Source organism: Portunus trituberculatus, chromosome 2 (assembly GCF_017591435.1).
Source record: "Portunus trituberculatus isolate SZX2019 chromosome 2, ASM1759143v1, whole genome shotgun sequence".
Classification (NCBI taxonomy): domain Eukaryota; kingdom Metazoa; phylum Arthropoda; class Malacostraca; order Decapoda; family Portunidae; genus Portunus; species Portunus trituberculatus.
Window position 1 is genome coordinate 10,352,692 of NC_059256.1, and position 19,329 is coordinate 10,372,020.

The following is a 19,329-nucleotide window of genomic DNA, read 5'->3' on the forward strand; positions in this document are numbered from 1 at the left end:
AATAAATCATTTTATTTATCTTCTGGCTTGTTAAATTTACACAATTGTGAAAACAAGAATGAAATACTGTGCAAATGACTTTTTTATGTATATGATCACATGTATTCTTTGGAGCTCATTAAACCTAACTGTACTAACCTTACTTAACCCCAAAACATAGGTACCTTCCCCTCCACCTGAGCTTGGTAATTTATGTTATTAAAATAATTATTTGTAACTCATTAAACCTAGCAAACCTGACTTATTAATATTAACCTCAATTAATATATAACCCCAAACATAACTCTGCTCTTGATAATTTATGCTACTACATTTATTCATATGTGATTCATCAAACCTAGCAAACAGGTAAATGTATAAGTGTTTATGTTAGTTGTCCAAGTGAAAGAGAGGAAAAACTTCCACATGTGGCAGGAAAATTAGGAGGTATAGAGAGAGAGAAGGCCAGTGTTATTATCATGGCAACACAGTACTTTGTGAGGGGAAAGGCCATGTTTTGTTTGTAGGAAAGGAGGGGGAGGGAATATAACAAAAACACTGGTTTGTGACCAAACAAAGTGCGGGAAAAGTCCAGAATGGCACCTCCTTTCTGATCATTGAAACAAGCATGCAAGGTGATAGAGTGCTTACTATACAACATGTCTGTGATGTTTTCGATGTGGGGACGGCTTTTGTAAGGCCATAGTAATTAAATGAATATTCCAGTGCCTGCGCTAACAAGTCCACAATGATTTGTTTTTTGTTATTTTGGGTTAGTGTCTCCATTTTGGTTAAGCTGAGTTTGTGTTTGTGCTAAGGTTAGGTTAGGTTAGGATAGTTTATAGGGGGGGGGGAGTGTGGGGATGCAGCCACCCAGCTAGCAGGTTAGGTTAGGTCAGGATAATTTCAACAAAAATTATCCATGAATTTTTACATTTTTCCAATTATTTCTGGTAAGGTTAGGTGGACGGTTAGGTTAAGTTAGGATTGGATTATTGGAGGGGGGAGGGCTACCAGGTTATTAGGTTAGGTTAAGATAATTTCAGTGAAAATTATCCAAGAATTTTTTCATTTTCCAAATTTTCTAAGGACAGAAACGGCTGTTTATGTCCTTAGATTTTTTATCGCCATATCTCGCCCCTTTTGGCTCACCCCCTCAAACTCCCGATTCCCCACAGTCCCCATGCTTCCAGGGGTGGGATGGTGGAAAAGAGGGAGGTCCAATTCTGTACTTTAACACAAAGTGCAAGTTCATTCACAACAGATTGAAAACTGCCACACACAAATACTTTTATCCTGAAGTGAGAGTTTGGTGTAAGACTGTAAATTTGCCATAACTCTTGGGGGGTACAGGGCTCCCTTGCTGGGTTTGGTTAGTTAGCCTTTAGGATTTTGGTTAAATATAATGGACAAAGCCACAAACGTAACAAGTGGTTGGCAACGCTACTCACCAATAACCAAGCATCGCTCGCCGCCACCAAATGATTTGATGAGATTTTTTTATATATCATTTTGTGGATTTTTTACCTTTTGCAACGCTGATTACTCGATTTAATGCTCGTTGGGAATGAGAGGTAGGCCAGGAATAACTCGCAGCTGAACACAGTGCCATAACTGGGAAAATATTGATTTGCGACAGAAATGATGTATGCCATGAATCAATTCACTGCATTTGTCACCACAAAATGACAAGCCACATCACAGAGTCCAGGGTTAGCTCAAACTGCAAACTGACCACTACACACAAACATTGAGAAGAGTTGCGCGGCCCTATTTCCTTGTTTTTTGGGGCAACACAGAGCCAAACACTGCTGCGTAGTGCTTACCTCCACAAATAGATACTGAGCCGCACCACCACCAGGGCTGCAACGCTCCCTGTGTGTGCTGTGTGCTGTGTAGCCAGCAGACACTCTGACACAGCCAGGCGGAGGCGGAGGGCGAGGCAAGCAAGCTGTTTCTGTGTCCCAGGCGGAGCTGTGATGCTGTGGTCCTGTGGAGGCGGAGGCAGGTGAGAGTGACATCCACCACGCAGGACTGTTCCCTCACCCACGGCTGTGCATTGGGATTGGGATCACTCATATAGTTTATTCGGTAAAATTATATGAATATTTGGAAACAAATTTTTGCAGAAAGGCTTCTCTTTCTCACAGATCAATGAAGATAGTTGTGGGTGGTCAGGTCAGTTCTTTATTCCCAGTTGTTAGTGGGGTACCTCAAGGCTCTGTATTAGGTCCTCTTCTTTTTTCTTATCTATATAAACCACACTGGGGCTTCCTTGCCATGTAACTTTAAACTATTTGCTGGTGACCTTTTCTTTATAAAGCTTAATAATCTCTCCACTATATTGCAAGACATCAGCACTGTTCAAAGAGATATTATTTTTTTTATTGCAGTTGCTGAATCCTGGGACCTAAAAAATAATGCTGACAAGACCAAGTGTGTAAGTTTTGGTGTCAATGTTTGTCAGATTTATGATCTGGGACACTATTCATTATAATTATATGGTAAAAGGTGACGTTGCAGTGGATTTAGGGATAACTATAGAGCCATCATTAAGATTTCACATTCACATTCAGTCCTTGGTGTCTAAAGCTGCTGGGCTAGCAAACTCGCTTCTGAAATCCACTAGCTGTGTGCCGGTCTCGTTCCTTCATGGTAAAGCTTTTCGTCACTCATATAATACGTCCTCTACTGGAGTTTGCGTCCCCAGTGTGAAATACAGCTTACATCATGGATTTGACTCTTGGAATCTGTTCGGCGACGTTGGACTAAGCAAGTTACAGCCAGTGCAGGTCTTGGTAACGCGTCTTATGGCCAACGTCTCAAAGTTTTGGATCTGTATTCTGTCAAAGGGCGTTTGTTTCGTGTTGATTTAATCAAGTGCTGGAACATCTTCCATGGGATGTCTGCTACGTGTTGCTCCTACTGATACTTTTATCATGGTCCCTTTGAGAGGGATGTTGAGAGGACATGAATTGAAGATATTTGTTCCCCACGCATCCTGTGAGGCCAGACATAGATATTTATCATTCCGAGTAGTCAGGCATTGTAATGCTCTCCCTGCTGAGTTAGCTGAAACGGACAACCTCAGTACATTAAAAGGGAATCGGTGACTTTTTAGGTGATGAACTATTCGACTATAGTGAGTCACTAACTGCCATCACATTCTCCTTGTCTTTATAATATAATGGCTTATGGCGCACTTTCCAGTCATGTTTTCATCCTTTTCTCTGCTTTGGTTCCTGTTCTTTTTTGGACAGGCATGCTAGCCACTGTGGGGTTCTCTCCAAGGGAGCCCAACCAGGTAAGTAATAGATAGTTATCATAGACATTTGTCACTAAGCTCCGCCCGGCGCCCACTGGGCACTGGCTTCACTTTCTAAGCACAGCGGGAAAGGGCCGTGCCGCTGTCGCGTGCGAAATTTGACCTCCATGCGAAAATATCCCCTGGGTTCCACACCCCTCTGTTATCTTTGCTCAAACTCGTAGATAGAAGGATCTATGGGGCTGATATCCCAGGCAGAGTAAGCACGATCATCAATTGTCATTATGAGCGTACAAAACACATCGTCAGTAGTCTTTTAATGTGCTACTTACAGAATGTGTGAAGCCTCCAAACAGCTCCGACAGGCACTGCAGCTCCGCATGACACCGACATGCCATCGCGCACTTTCACTTTTTTTTTTTTTTTATGATAGATACAGTGAGGTTTACACTTCTTTTAATAGGCTAGAGAAATGGATGATTCATGCTGCTCCAGGCAAATTTCCAGTGAGAAATATCAGAGATAGAGTTGCCACAAGACAATCTCTAAGTGTCAACTTTAATACACTGAGGTAAAAGCCTTAACAAACAGGTGAGCCATAACTTTGCCTTCATTAGGCATTATCCCTTCCTATCAGATTGGGTCAGAATAGCTTAGAGTTGGTACTGAGGGAGTAACTTAAGGACAATTCATATTGACGCTAAGATATATTAGTTTTTGCATTAGTAAATCATATTGTTTAAAGTGAGCAAGAACATTAATGGTTTGAGGAGAGTCTGCCACCCATCACTGTGTTATTTGTATGATAGCCACATCTCTTTCCTTGCATTCATGAAGAATAAAGGAGGTTTGGCGGGCCATGGAGGTGGAGACAATATGATTAAGAGGCACAAACCTGCTACAAAGAGGAATTAGGTTATTATAAAAGTTTAAGTACATATTATTAACAAAGATAAGCTATATCAAAATTCCAGTCCACATAAGAAAGATGTTCCTTCGTCTCCATGCCAATTAAGATATCAATATGGGAAATTCATCAGCTTCTGACCATGACTAGGGGGAACAACAGATAAACTAGAAGCTAGACACACTGGGAAAATACTGTACAATGATATGAATCATGTATATATTATCTGTACGGACTTAAAATTTCGCCTCTCTGCGGAGGTACAGACTTCAAATTCTGCCTTTCCGTACCTGTCACTTCCGCACTTTCAAAAACTTTTCCGCACTTCGGACCTCCGCAGTCCACACCTCGTTTGGTGGTCTTCCGCAGTCCACACCTCGTTTGGTGGTCCGCAGACAGTGGCGTAGTGGATAAGGTGGTTGTGGTGGGATTGGGCAGACATCTACGCATAGGTTCAAATCCCACCACATACTGCTTTGAAGCTGTGTCATTTATCGAGTGGTTTCAAGTTACCTACATGTCACCATGGTACACTAGGTTCCAGTTGGTTACACCAAAGATGTGCTTGGCTGGTGATATGGACCCTAATAAGGGTACTATAAATAAAATTGCCTGCACCACAAATGGGCGAAAGCTGAACAGTGCTTCCCACATATACTCTTGAAGTATGCCTACAGGCGCTATAGGCCATACCGTAATAAAAGAAAATAAATAAAATAAATAAAAGAATAAAAAGAAAGGTAGGGAGAAGCGGAGGTGTGACCAAGGTAGGAAGTGCCCAGCTCTGTCTATAAGTGAGCTATGCTGCTGGTTGTGGTTTGTGTCTGCTGGCAGGGGACGTGACCAGTGCTGCGATCTTGTCCCTGAATACACCCTTAACATTACCCTGGGCCTGTTTGCGTTAACATTACACTGTTTGTTCAAACAATAAATAAATCAATAAATTTATTAAAGATCATTTATATGTATGTATGTACATGCAAAAACACTAGTACCATAATATGTAGTGATGAAATAATATTACCCTGAAATGAAATAATGTTAGCCTGATAGTGTTCAAATTCCCCTAAAACAAGGTAATTATCCTGCACCTGGCAGCTGTGGACGCGACCCATGCAGCGAGTGGCCCTTGTATCTCTTACCTCTGGGCGGGCAGGGCGTGGACAAAAGTGGATATGCAAAGTTTGTCCCTAGTGGGTATTAACCCTTCAGTACTGGGACACAGTTTTACCTTGAGATTTGTGTACCATTAGACCATTTTATTGACATTCGGAAGGGTCTATGGAGGTCACAAGATTAATGGCGACAGTCTTCACTATTTGATCTCCACATTAAGTTTCTGAAGCACCAAATAATTTGCAGAATGAATATGGAAATGCATCATGCTACTGAAGGGGTTAAGTTATGTAGGCAGCAAGGGATAGTGCAATCTGTCACAGGTGGGAATATTCCAGAAATTAATTGCCTGTGTGTGTGTGTGTGTGTGTGTGTGTGTGTGTGTGTGTGTGTGAGGTGATAAGCCTGATGGATTATATGTATTCACCTAGTTGTAATTTTACAGGGCCTGGGTATCATACTGGTGTGGCCCCGTCTCCATATCTACACACATCCAACTTTCCTTTAAAACTATGCACACTCCTTGCTGACACCACCTCCTCACTCAAACCATTCCACACCTCCACACATCTTTGTGGGAAACTATATTTTTTCACATCCTTCAAGCATATTCCCTTGGCTATCTTTTTACTATGCGATCTTGTAGTTCTACTTAAGTTTTCCTCTCTCAACATCATTTGCTCATTATCCACTTCATCCAGTCCATTCAACAGTTTATAAACCTGTATTAAATCTCCTCTTTCTCTTCTTTGTTCCAAGGTAAGCAAATTCATTTCTTTTAATCTCTCCTCATAGGTCATTTCTGCCAATTCCGGAACCATTTTTGTTGCCATTCTCTGCAATCTCTCCAACTTCCTTATATGCTTGTTTTTATAAGGGGACCAAACCACTCCAGCATATTCCAATCTTGGTGTGTGTGTGTGTGTGTGTGTGTGTGATAGAGGTGATAAGCCTGATGGACTGTCTGTGTGTGTGTGTGCAGGTGATAAGCCTGATGGATTATATGTGTGTGTGTGTGTGTGTGTCTGAGGTGATAAGCCTGATGGATTGTCTATGTGTGTGTGTGTGTGTGTGTGTGAGATAGAGGTGATAAGCCTGATGGATTGTCTGTGTGTGTGTGTGCGAGGTGATAAGCCTGATGGATTATATGTGTGTGTGTGTGTGTGTGTGTGTGTGTTTACCTATTTGTATTTACCTATTTGTGTATTACAGGGCCCGAGCTAAGCTCTCTGTGTCCTGTCTCCTTGTCCATTCCTGTCATATCTCTCTTTCATCTGATTGACACACACCACGTCAACGACATCACTGCTCAGTTTATTCCACTTATCAATGCTATGATGCGGGAAACTGTATTTTCTCACATAATTTAGACAGATGTCCTTTATTAGTTTTTTTTTTTTCCATGTCCTCGGAGATGATTACTTGTGGTCACCTTTATCAACTCTCTGTCCAATATGTCAATCTTGTTCACCAATTTATACATAGTATAAATTGGTTCTTCTCTCTTCTAATGTGGTCAGCCCAGTTCCCTCAGCCTTTGGTCATAGTCTAACTCCCTCAGTCCTGATACCATCCTTGTTGCCAGCCTCTGTACCCTTTCCACCTTCACATTTTTCTTCACATGCAGTGACCAGACGCAACCTGCATATTCTAACTGGGGTCTTATTAAAGTGCATAGTATCTTCTTCATCATTCCTTCATCTAGGTAGTGGAATGCAAGACCAATATTTTGAAACATGTTATATGTTTTCAAAAATATCTTGTTAATGTGTTTCTCTGGTGACAGAGTGTTTTGCACGGTTACTCCTAAGTCTTTCTCCTCATTGGTCTCTTTAATTTTCTCATCACCCAGTCTGTAATCCCTGTTTGCTCTGTATCTACTTCTTCCCATTTTCATAACATGGCTCTTGTCTATATTAAATTCCATCTGCCACTCTTTACTCCACTCATATATTTTATCAAGATCTTCCTGTAACTTATTACAATCTTCCACATTCTTTACTCTCCTCGTAATTTTAGTATCGTCCGCGAACATGTTCATGTAACTGTCAATTCCTACTGGCAGTTACATGTGTGTGTGTTTGTGTGTCTGAGGTGATAAGCCTAATAGATTGTCTGTGTGTTTGTGGTGGGAGCTGTTATCCTGTCTAATACAATAACTCACCAGTATTGTGCTATTTTGTTCTTCCAGGTTCACTAGTCTATTTTCTTCCTAGTTCATTACTTTTTGCTTGAATTTTACCTTTCTTATGGATTTTGTCTCCTACTCTACTGTATCTCTCTCTCTGGTAGTGTGTTACTGCCAGCATTACTGCACCAACACTGCAATTCTGTGTTCCTGACCAGCAAGGTGAAGAACTGAGACAAACTCACTGACAACACTTGGATGAGGATGAGAGGTGGAGAAGGAGAAGGGAACGAATGGACAGAGACAGCACACCTATGCAGGGCTGTGTGTGCTCAGTATTCAATCATACACTCAACACGCATTGCTGGGTCGTCACGCCAGACACAGCTTGGTGAAGACTGTTGCATCCATGCCACAGTGAGTGCACAAAGGCTCAGTCTCAGCTGGTGCACACCCTAGGGCACCAACCAGCCAGCAGGGAGGGGCACGTCACACAGGCACACGGCTCACTGCTTAGATCCAGCCAAGCACAAGTGTGGCCAATACTTACCGCTGCCACAAACACCAAACACAGCCACCTCTCAAAAAGGAAAAGAACTTAACAGCATGTTACACACACACATTTATTGAAACACTTGCCCGCGTGTTAAACAAACAAACACACACCCACACACACGACATGGTCGAGGAAGGACGCGGTGCCGTCGCTTCGAGCATCAGCTGACTCGTTTTCATGAATGCAGTGTTAGAGAATCATGAGTAAGGAAGAGATTCCATCTAAATGCAGGTATGAGACCAGGGAAAGAATGAAAGAAGAGGATGATTTTGTTGGTGAGGGTGAAAGGGCATTCAAAGGCTTTGATATGGCAAATATTTCACCATTTAAGAGAGTACTGACTATTGAACGTAAATTGGATAAATGGATAAAGGAGAGTATGGGAATTAAAGAAAACGAAGAACAGGAAAAAGAGTTCCAGAAATTGAAAGAAATGATAAAAAGAGTGGAAGAAAACGAAGCTAGGCAAAAAGCAGAGAATGAGGAACTACAAAAAGGAAGTAGCTAAGTACAAGAAGCAGATGGAAGAAGGACTCGGTAAAGCCGAGAAAGAAAAAGGAACTAATAGATCTAGTAAACAAAGACCAGGAAAGAGTATAAGACGTGATTAAAAAAGAAGTACAAGCATGGAGAATCCAAGATAAGAAAGACAAGGAAACTTTTCAGGAAGTGTTTCAAGAACAGTTAAAAGAGATGAGAATATGGCAAACAAAATCATAGGAGTCCTTAAGAAAAAAGATAATCTAGTAAGGGAAATTGCAGAAAAAAAGTAATTACTTTTGGCCCGAAAAAAAAAGTAAAATATAGACCAAGAAGGGAAAAAAAGGAAACAAAATCAGTCAAAGACCTACTAAAGAATCTAAATGATGAGGATAGACAGAACTTAGAAGAGGAAGTAGAAGAAATCCACAGAAAGGGACCATATCAAGAAGGAACGGTGAGGCCAATTAAGATACTACTAAAATCACAAGCAGCAACAGAACAAATACTATGTAAAACAACAAAACTCAGAGAAACAGAAGGTTGCAAGGATATATATATATATATATATATATATATATATATATATATATATATATATATATATATATATATATAGAGAGAGAGAGAGAGAGAGAGAGAGAGAGAGAGAGAGAGAGAGAGAGAGAGAGAGAGAGAGAGAGAGAGAGAGAAATGAGGAAGAAAGGAAGAGACAACAAACTGGTAGCAGAAGCAAGGGAAAAAAAAACAATGAAAGGTCAGAGGAGGAGAAGGCGGAATTTTTTTTTTTTTGGAGAATTCTAGGAGACAGGATAAGGAAATGGTATATAAAAGAGTAGGAAGAGAAAAAATGGAGCAAGTTTAACTAAAAATTATAAGAACAAGAGATTAAAAATGATGTATACGAACATAGATGGGGTTTGATCAAGTAGATTAGAATTAAGAGATTACATAAAGAAAGAAGAACCAGATATTGTATGCCTGGTTGAAAAAAAATTAAATGAGGCAATAAAAATAGACATAGATAATAGGTACAATATATGGAGGAGAGACAGAGTGGGTAAAGGAGGAGGAGGAGTCATGATGATGTTAAGGAAAGAGATGGTGGTAAACCAAGTGGAGTTTGGGGAAGGAAAAGCAGAAGCATTGTATATTAAGATGCATATTAATAAAAAGGAGTTAACAATCATTGGAACATATGTGCCACCAAAAACAAATTCATGGACCAATCAAGTATATAAAGACATGATAGATGACACAATAAGGAGTCCAACGATAATCATTAAAGAAAGGAGAAAAGTTATATTAGTTAGAGATTTCAACTGTAAGGAGGTGGACTGGGAAAATTATGAAAGTGGTATGGGGGAAGAAGCCTGTGGAGATAGATTCCTGAATCTAATGACAGATATGGTGGACCAAGGAATAAAGGAAAACACAAGATTCAGAGAAAACAATGAGCCGGCAAAATTGGACCTGGTTTTTACAAGGGGTATACAAATGATATAAGATATAAGTGCCCATTGGGAAAGAGTGACCATGTAATATTAGAAATGCATATAGAAGAGGGAAAGGAAGATAGAGACGATTCATACAAAGGAGACCGATTAAATTACAGAAAGGCTGATATTGAGAATCTCAAAAACTATTTCAAAAACGTAAACTGGGAGGAGATGGAAAACTCAGAGACGATGCAAGAGAAGTACAGGCAACCTCCGCTTAACGAAGGGGTTACGTTCCTAAAAAACACTTCGTTAAGCGAAACTTCATTAAGCAAACTGATTATAACAAGTTTAACCCCTGACTTGAACTTCTATTGAGAGTAAGCAAAGCGAGAGTGCATCATAGTACAGTGAAAGGTTTAATGAAAGTAAAAATTATGAAGTTTAACATTTAGGCAGTTAAATTTGTCATTATAATGTACACTTATGTATGTATGTACGTAACTTTATAATGTTGATCTTAAATTTATGAAGGGAGGGAGAGTGAAACGAGAAAGACACTAACTGACAACCTGTGGAATGTAAACAAAGGACGCATCATTGTACCGCATACAAAATTTGTGGACCACATTTCCACAAGGCTTTCCAATTTATCCATTGTAGTCACCAGTTCAGGTGGTTCTTTTAGCTTGCAAGGAAGATACGGTCTCACCAGCCTTCTTAATAAAGACACTGTCTCACCAGCCTTCTTAATAAAGACATGGTCTCACCAGCCTTCTTAATAAAGATACTGTCTCACCAGCCTTCTTAACCCGTAAAATCCGACAGGCCTTAAATAGGGCTGCATTGCACACTTCCGACAGTCCTTAAATGGGGCAGCTACTTTGAGCGCTAATAAAAACCGCGCTAGCATTGGTAGCGCTGCTATATTTGGTCATGACGTAGGCCTATGGTAGTACTGTCGGCTCCCAGGAAGCACACCGCTCTAGCCAGTTTTTTTTTTTTTTTTTTTTTAAAGGGGGGTGAAGAGAGGAGGTAGCTAGCTGAAGAGAAAGTGGGTGGGAAGAGAAGGGGTGAAGGAAAGTAAGAGAGAGATAGATGGTGGGCTTGACCACCTTGCTAATTTTAGGCTCTAGCCAGCTAGTCTCCCGCAAATTTCTGTGAGGTGCGTGAGTCGTGTCGCGGTGATAATTATTTACGTATTTACGTATTTACTTATTTAAGGAACTATTATTTACAACTATGGCTACTGGTGCTAAGAGGAAGCTAAAGTTTAGTGATAAGCTATTGTGACAACATCGTCACCCACGCTTGATAAAAACATACGTAACTATAATCAGCCAATATGAGTGAAAACACGAAAAACATGTGAAAACACATAAAAACATGAGCAGTGCCTTACATTATGTAAGAATACACATAAAAGCACCTCCCCCAAGTTGCCGCTACCACAATCTTCTCCAATTATCGGTTATTATTCTGAGACAACCACAGTGAGTAGAGCAATAAAAACTTGTAGGATGATGCATTGTCATGTCTACTAACAGCAGATTTTTTTCCAGAGTAATTTATAAGAGTTGATTTTTTTATGATAATTGCGGTAATGGGAGGGTGCGAATTTTGCAGCCATCGGTCTTAGCGGGTTTTAATAAAGATACTGTCTCACCAGCCTTCTTAATAGAGCCTGCTGACTTGAAAATAGTAGAGACAGTATATGGAGTCAAGATGGTGGCCAGCAATGCTATAGTTTTCTCGCCTCTCTCGTGTCTGTAAATAATATCCAGCTTGACTTCGAGAGTAAGAGACTTCCTGGTCTTCTTAGGAACGCTAGGCCACATCGTAGAGCATTTTGCTGGTAAGTTGAGCGAGTGAAGACGAGCTGCTGCTGACGCTGTCATGGGAGTGAGTGGTGCATGTGTTGTCCACGAGAGGCTTGATCTTGATCTTGATCTTGATTCTACAGGTGTCCCAGGATTTCTCCTGAGGCAGGCCTTATTATTTGCGGCTCCTGGTGTATTCAAAAGCTTGTCGGCTTGCGTGATAGGCGGGCTTTCAAACTTGGAAAAAATTACCTGGATAAAACTTCGTTAAAGCGAGTTTGGTGTTCATTAAACGAGCAGATGGTAGTAAAATGAAACCTTTGTTGTGGCGAATTTGTTAGTGAACCTTCATTAAACGGGGTTGCCTGTATAACTTATTTTTGGAAATATACAAAACAGGAGTCAGGGAATAATATGTCCCAAAATATAGACCTAATGAAGAAGGAAAGAAAGATTGGTTTAATGCAAGGTGAGCCAAGGCAAAGGAGAAAAGAGATGGAGCATGGAAAAGGTTGAGGAGAAAATTTAATAGAAATCCAGAAAATAAGGAAAACTTTAAAGCAGCAAGAAATGAATATGTTAAAAATGAGGAAGGAAAACGAAAGGAACTATGAAAAGGACATTGTCAAAAAATGTAAGGAACAACCAAAATTGTTCTACAGATTCATAAATGGAAAAATAAGGCAAAAAGAAACAATAGAAAGGTTAAAAGGAGAGAAAAGATTGTGGAAGACCCAAAAAAGTATGGCAGAACTGTTAAATAGTAAATTTCAGGAGGTCTTTACTAAGGAATCCAAATTTGAAAGACCACAGGATAATAGAGTGACTGTCCATATGAGAGATTAAAGTAACCAAGCTAGAAATAAAAGAGTTGATGACAGAATTAGATGAAGAGAAGGCAATAGGACCGGATGAAGTCTCAGGCAGAATACTGAAAGAATGTAGGGAAGAACTAGCAAGTCCTATATACAACATTATGAAATGCTCAATAGAAAATGGAACAGTACCAGTAGAATGGAAAAGAGCTGAGGTGGTTCATATATAAGAAAGAAAGGAAGGAAGAACCTTTAAATTACAGACCAGTATCACTAACTAGTGTAATATGCAAGATGTGTGAAAGAATAATAAAGAAACAATGGATCGAGTTCCTTGAAGACAAAAAATTATTATCAAATAGCCAATTTGGTTTTAGAAAAGGTCGGTCATGTGTAACTAATTTATTGAGTTTCTACTCCAATAGTTGATAGAGTACAAGAGAGAGGGATGGATTGACTGTATTTATTTGGATTTACAAAAAGTTTGATAAAGTACCACATGAAAGATTACTGTGGAAATTGGAGGAGAGGGACAAAAGCCATGTCATGGAAATGGGAAAGAGTGAAAGACAACCAGTAGAACTAGAAAAGTAAAAAGGAAAAAGACTTAGGAGTGACGATGGAAGAATACAATCAACTGGTAAGCCATATTGATAGAATTTTCAGAGAGATATATAATTTGCTAAGGAATATTGGAGTAGCATTTCACTACATGGACAAAGAAATGATGAAGAAATTGATAAGTACTATAATAAGACCCAGATTGGAATATGCAGGAGTTGTGTGGACCCCTCATAAAAAGAAACACATAAGGAAGTTGGAGAGACTACAAAAAATGGCTCCAAGAATTATTCCAGAATTTGAAGGGATGACAGATGAGGAGAGACTAAAAGCTATGGATCTACCAACCCTGTAACAGAGAAGGGAGAGAGATGGGATCTGATACAAGTTTATAAATTGATTAATAGAATGGATCAAATGGATAATGAGAAACTAATCATGAGAGAGGAATATGACATTAGAAGCACAAGATCGCACAGTAAGAAACTGAGGAAGGGAAGATGTCTGAGATGTTAAAACATAAAGATGTGTTCAGACTTGGAACAGTATGAGTGAGGAAGTGGTGTCAGCAACAAGCGTGCATAGTTTTAAAGAAAAATTGGATAAGTGTAGATATGGAGACGGGTCCACACCAGCGTAAAGCCCAGGCCCTGTAAAACTACAACTAGGTAAATACAACTAATACACAAACACACACACACACAAACACACACACAGTAAAGAGTAAAGAATGTGAAAGATTGTAACAACTTACAGGAAGATCTTGATAAAATATATGAGTGGAGTAAGGAGTGGCAGATGGAATTTAATATAGACAAGACTCATGTTATGAAAATGGGAAGAAGTAGATACAGACCAAACAGGGATTACAGACTGGGTGATGAGAAAATTAAAGAGACCAATGAGGAGAAAGGCTTAGGAGTAACCGTGCAAAACACTTTGTCACCGGAGAAACACATTAACAAGATTTTTTGGAAAACATATAACATGCTTCAAAATATTGGCCTTGCATTCCACTACCTAGATGAAGGAATGATGAAGAAGATATTATGCACCTTAATAAGACCCCAGTTAGAATATGCAGCTTGTGTGGTCACCACATATGAAGAAGAATGTGAAGAAGGTAGAAATTCTAGGGTACAGAGGCTGGCAACAAGGATGGTACCAGGACTCAGGGAGTTAGACTATGAGGAAAGAATGAGGAAGCTGGGGCTGACCACATTAGAAGAGAGAAGAACAAGAGGAGACATGATAACTATGTATAAATTGGTGAACAAGATTGACATACTGGACAGAGAGTTGATAAAGGTGACCACAAGTAATCATCTCCGAGGACATGGAAAAAGCTAATAAAGGACATCTGTCTAAATGACGTGAGAAAATACAGTTTCCGCATCGTAGCATTGATAAGTGGAATAAACTGAGCAGTCATGTTGACGCTGTGTGTCAATCAGATGAAAGAGAGATATGACAGGAATGGACAAGGAGACAGGATACAGAGAGCTTAGCTCAGGCCCTGTAATACACAAATAGGTAAATACAAATAGGTAAACACACACACACACACACACACACACACACACACACACACACACACACACACACACACACACACACCCGGTAGCTCAGTGGTTAGAGCGCTGGCTTCACAAGCCAGAGGACCAGGATTCGATTCCCCGGCCGGGTGGAGATATTTGGGTGTGTCTCCTTTCACGTGTAGCCCCTGTTCACCTAGCAGTGAGTAGGTACAGGATGTAAATCGAGGAGTTGTGACCTTGTTGTCCCGGTGTGTGTTGTGTGCCTGGTCTCAGGCCTATCCGAAGATCGGAAATAATGAGCTCTGAGCTCGTTCCATAGGGTAACGTCTGGCTGTCTCGTCAGAGACTGCAGCAGATCAAACAGTGAAATACACACACACACACACACACACACACACACACACACACACACACACACACACACACACACTTGTTGAAAGTCACACCTTCAATACCAACAAAATAGCTGACAAGGCCATTACTCCCTCACACCACCACCACCACAACCACCACCACCACCACTGGTCCACACAACACACCACCTCAAAAGTGGACCTTCACGTGCTGGACAATGTCACCTTTGTCTTGAAACACTTGCCACAATCATCACACTTAAAGTCCCTCATCCCAGTGTGTCTGAAGGCATGTTTGTTGAGACAAGAAATGGTGAGAAATCTTTTCCCACACTCGTCACACTCATAATTCCTAACACCACTGTGTATCAGGATGTGTCTGGTAAGGGTACACTTTTGGTAAAACGTCTTCCCACATTCGCCACACTCATAATTCCTGACACCACTGTGTGTCAGGCTGTGTTTGGTGAGGGAAGACTTCAGGGTAAATTTCTTCCCACACTCACCACACTCATAATTGTTAACACCACTGTGTGTAAGGCTGTGTCTGGTGAGGTGAGACTGTCGAGCAAATCTCTTACCACACTGACCACATTCATAATTCCTAACACCACTGTGTGTCAGGCTGTGTCTGATAAGGAAGACTTAGGTAAATTTAAAAATAATTCCTAACATCACTGTGTGTCAGGGTATGTGTGGTGAGGTGAGACTGTCGGGTAAATTTCATCCCACACTCACCACACTCATAATTCCTGACACCACTGTGTGTCAGACTGTGTCTCATAAGGGAAGACTTCTGGGTAAATTTCTTCCCACACTCACCACACTCATAATTCCTAACACCACTGTGTGTCAGAGAGGTGAGGTGAAACTGTGAAATTTCTTAATCAAAATGTCAGATAACAAGTCTGTAGACATGAGACAGATGTGTGCTGTGTTTTTTGGCCAAATGCTGCTGGAGGATCACGGACTGAGAGCACCAAAGGACTTGAAAATGATGGTCAGTCCTGCAGGATCAGGAAGTGGGGACAAAGATTGGCTGTAGCAGGGCATGAGCCTTTCTGCCGGGCAATGGAACAACAACAGTGACAAGCAAACACACACACACACACACACACACACACACACACACACACACACACACACACACACACACAGAAGAGATCTCGGTGAAAAGGAAAGAGAAATGTTAAATGAGTTGAGAAAGGAGGCTTTGAAAAAAAATGAAGAGAGGACAGAAGAGGAGAAGAAAGAGTTTTTCTGGAGAATCTTGGATATGAGACTGAGGAAGTGGTTCATAACCCAGAAAAGTACAGCAAGAAAGGACTAAAGAAACTTACATATGAGCGAATGTAATGTATTCCAACATAAATGGAGTGATATCGGGATTTTAGAACTCAACGATTACTTGAGGGACAAGAACCCAGATATTGTGGGTCTTACTGAAACAAAACTGAGAGAGGGAGAAGACCTGATGATGGTTGGAGAAGGAAATATAATGTTTGGAAAAGAAATAGAGTAGGTAAGATGGGAGGAGGAGTGATGTTGCTGGTTAAAAAGATATAAAGGTGGATCAAGTGAAAGAAGGTATGGGAAAGGCAGAAGTGCTAAAGATCAGAGCAGAAACTAATGAAGGAAAAAGAGGCACTACATAGTGGTGTACGTACCACCTAAGACAAATGCATGGTCAGTACAGGAATATGAAGAAATGATAAGTGATACAGGAACATGTCTGGAAGAAATGTTGGGTGGCTGTGAACGAACTATAATGATGGGAGATTTTAATTGTAAAGAGGTGTGTTGGGAGGACTGGTCAATGGAAGGATCAGAGACAACATGGGGAAATACACTATTGACACTGGCAATGGAAAATGTGTTAACTCAGTGGGTCAAAGAAGATACTAGGTTTGGAGGAGAGGGAGCATCGTCAAGACTGGACTTGGTCTTTAGTACAGAGCCAATGGTCATTGAGGAGATGAGGGTGGAGTGCCCTTTAGCAAAGAGTGATCATGCAGTTTTGGAGTTCAAGGTGATAGATGAAGAGAAATCTAGAAGAAATGAAGAATATAAAGTGGGAAGATGGAATTATGCCAAGACAGATTTTGGAAACCTAAAGAAATTCTTTCAAGAGACAAATTGGATGAAATTCAAGAGTGCTAAGGAGCAAATGAAAAGTGGAAGGAATTTATAAAAATATACAAAGAAGGTGAGAAAAATTTGTACCAATAAGACAACATAGAGAAGTTGGAAAGCAGGACTGGTTTAACGATAGATGTGAAAAGGCTAGAACAAGAAAAGAGGATGCATGGAAGAGGTGGAGAAGGAAAAGACGGATTAAGCAGTGGGAAAGTTACAAAAGAGCAAGAAATGAATATGTGTTGATTAGAAGAGAAGAAAGAAAGAAACAAGAAAAGGATATAATTGATAAATGTAAAGACCAACCAAGGCTTTTTACAGACATGTGAACAACAACATCAAAAATAGAGAAAGTATTGAAAGTTTAGAAGTAAATGGAGTATGCAGTGAAGATCCCAGGAAATGGCAGAGGCTATGAATGGATGCTTTCGGAAGGTATTCACAAAGGAGACTGCTTTTGACAAACCACTGGTAATGGAACAGAAAGGGATTATGAAGGAGTTTCAAGTAACTGTGGAGGAGATCAAGAATATGATGGGGAGTTTAGAAGTGAGAAAAGCTGTGGGACCTGATGGGGTATCAGGATGGATTTTAAGAGAATGCAGGAGCAACTGGCAGAAAAAGTTTGTGAAGTAATTGATGCCTCATTAAGGGAAGGTGTAGTGCCCCAAGACTGGAAAAGAGCTAACATTGTCCCAATCTATAAATCAGGTAACAAGAGAGACCCATTGAACTATAGACCAGTGTCACTTACAAGTGTGGTAGCTAAGATGTGTGAGAGGGTGGTGAAGAATAGATGGACAGACTTCTTGGAGAAAATGACATACTTTGTGAGTGTCAATTTGGTTTTAGAAAAGGGCGTTCATGATATGATAATTGCGGTAATGGGAGGGTGCGAATTTTGCAGCCATCGGTCTTAGCGGGTTTTAATAAAGATACTGTCTCACCAGCCTTCTTAATAGAGCCTGCTGACTTGAAAATAGTAGAGACAGTATATGGAGTCAAGATGGTGGCCAGCAATGCTATAGTTTTCGCCTCTCGTGTCTGTAAATAATATCCAGCTTGACTTCGAGAGTAAGAGACTTCCTGGTCTTCTTAGGAACGCTAGGCCACATCGTAGAGCATTTTGCTGGTAAGTTGAGCGAGTGAAGACGAGCTGCTGCTGACGCTGTCATGGGAGTGAGTGGTGCATGTGTTGTCCACGAGAGGCTTGATCTTGATCTTGATCTTGATTCTACAGGTGTCCCAGGATTTCTCCTGAGGCAGGCCTTATTATTTGCGGCTCCTGGTGTATTCAAAAGCTTGTCGGCTTGCGTGATACGGCGGGGCTTTCAAACTTGGAAAAAATTACCTGGATAAAACTTCGTTAAAGCGAGTTTGGTGTTCATTAAACGAGCAGATGGTAGTAAAATGAAACCTTTGTTGTGGCGAAATTTCGTTGTGTGAACCTTCATTAAACGGGGGTTGCCTGTATAACTTATTTTTGGAAATATACAAAACAGGAGTCAGGGAATAATATGTCCCAAAATATAGACCTAATGAAGAAGGAAAGAAAGATTGGTTTAATGCAAGGTGAGCCAAGGCAAAGGAGAAAAGAGATGGAGCATGGAAAAGGTTGAGGAGAAAATTTAATAGAAATCCAGAAAATAAGGAAAACTTTAAAGCAGCAAGAAATGAATATGTTAAAAATGAGGAAGGAAAACGAAAGGAACTATGAAAAGGACATTGTCAAAAAATGTAAGGAACAACCAAAATTGTTCTACAGATTCATAAATGGAAAAATAAGGCAAAAAGAAACAATAGAAAGGTTAAAAGGAGAGAAAAGATTGTGGAAGACCCAAAAAAGTATGGCAGAACTGTTAAATAGTAAATTTCAGGAGGTCTTTACTAAGGAATCCAAATTTGAAAGACCACAGGATAATAGAGTGACTGTCCATATGAGAGATTAAAGTAACCAAGCTAGAAATAAAAGAGTTGATGACAGAATTAGATGAAGAGAAGGCAATAGGACCGGATGAAGTCTCAGGCAGAATACTGAAAGAATGTAGGGAAGAACTAGCAAGTCCTATATACAACATTATGAAATGCTCAATAGAAAATGGAACAGTACCAGTAGAATGGAAAAGAGCTGAGGTGGTTCCCATATATAAGAAAGAAAGGAAGGAAGAACCTTTAAATTACAGACCAGTATCACTAACTAGTGTAATATGCAAGATGTGTGAAAGAATAATAAAGA